The sequence below is a fragment of the Scyliorhinus torazame genome, chromosome 5, assembly GCF_047496885.1.
Source record: "Scyliorhinus torazame isolate Kashiwa2021f chromosome 5, sScyTor2.1, whole genome shotgun sequence".
NCBI lineage: Eukaryota > Metazoa > Chordata > Chondrichthyes > Carcharhiniformes > Scyliorhinidae > Scyliorhinus > Scyliorhinus torazame.
This window is the reverse complement of record NC_092711.1, coordinates 25,207,495-25,209,234: the sequence shown is the minus strand read 5'-3', so window position 1 is coordinate 25,209,234 and position 1,740 is coordinate 25,207,495.

The following is a 1,740-nucleotide window of genomic DNA, read 5'->3' as shown; positions in this document are numbered from 1 at the left end:
CGTCCACGGCGCACAGCGGCACGATGAGCGGTCGCTGCTGCTGCCGGCCCCCGGCGATGGTGAAGAGGAGGCGTCCCGGGAGGAAACTTGCACCGGGCGGGACGGGCCCCCAGGGGCTTCGACTCCGCTCGACCCCGGGTCCTCCTGCTCGGGGGGCGACAGCAGCTCGAGTGGCTCGGGGGCCTCGGAGGCCCCCCCGGCCTTGCTTCTCTTCATTGTGTGCCCCGGGCCAGGCGTCAGGGGGATGGGCACCAACACGGGAGACCCCCCACCTCCTCGCCCGGGGAGGGGGCAGCAAACCCCCCCCTTGCCCGGGCAGGCGGCGCTTGCGGGGAGGGGGCGGCTCGGGATCGCCCTGCTGCACGGCCTCCATTGCGGGAGAGGCCCCGGCAGCATCCCCCTCCCCCTCCCGGCTCAGGCGGACAGGAGCCTGGCGGCGGAAGGAGTAGACATGGCGGAGGGAGGGGTCCCGCAGGCCGAGCGTCAGCGGCGCCGCCCCGGACCTGACCTCCCCCAGTAGGTTGGGATGGGGCAGGAGGAGCTCGGTGGGGAGGGAGGGCGGGACGTTTGATAGAACAACACGTTCTGCGGTGGCCTCCAGCGTCTCCACCGCCACGTGTGCCCCGCCAACAGTGAGCCCCCTTTCCAGGGCCCGGTGGGCCGCCTGCTCGGCCCGCAGGAAGAACCCGGCCTTGCCGTACATCCGCGAGGCGGCTACGATGGCCGAGGGGCCGACAGCCCCGGGACATTGCACGGGTGCCCGCCTCAATGGTCATGGTAGGGTGGGCATAGCACTTCACCCCCAGCTGCCGCGTGAGCAGGCGGGAGGGCGAGGGCGCCGCGGGGGCAGAGGAGCGACGGGAGGCTGCCGCCCCCACATAATGTCTTGTCCGCCCTGCCCCCGCTAGAGTGGAGGATGCCCCCGGGGTGCTGGCCAGAGGGTGGGAGGACAGGAGGCTGGGCCTGCCGCCCTGGATGGTTCCAGTCCCACCTCAGGCAGAGGGGTGGGAGGGCAGGAGGCTGGGCCTGCAGCCCTGGATGGCCCCAGTCCCACCTCAGGATGAGGGGTGGGAGGACAGGAGGCCGGGCCTGCAGCCCTGGATGGTCCCACTCCCACCTCAGGCAGAGGGGTGGGAGGACAGGAGGCCGGGCCTGCAGCTCTGGATGGTCCCACTCCCACCTCAAGCAGAGGGGTGGGAGGACAGGAGGCCGGGCCTGCAGCCCTGGATGGTCCCACTCCCACCTCAGGCAGAGGGGTGGGAGGACAGGAGGTCGGGCCTGCAGCCCTGGATGGTCCCAGTCCCACCTCAGACAGAGGGGTGGGAGGACAGGAGGCTGGGCCTGCAGCCCTGGATGTTCCCAGTCCCACCTCAGACAGAGGGGTGGGAGGACAGGAGGCTGGGCCTGCAGCCCTGGATGGTCCCAGTCCCACCTCAGGCAGAGGGGTGGGAGGACAGGAGGCCGGGCCTGCAGCCCTGGATGGTCCCAGTACCACCTCAGGCAGAAGGGTGGGAGGACAGGAGGTCGGGCCTGCAGCCCTGGATGGTCACAGTCCCACCTCAGACATAGGGGTGATAAAACCGTGTTATTTATCAATGATGAGAAGACAGAAACAGTTGAAGTTTAAACTGTACAGATATTTCACAGTTGGATTCACACAATACAGACAGCAATGTATCGTAGATTGTGGAAGTGCCACAAATGTTGTCAAATGCAGGACGTGGGGTCCCTCAATGTTTC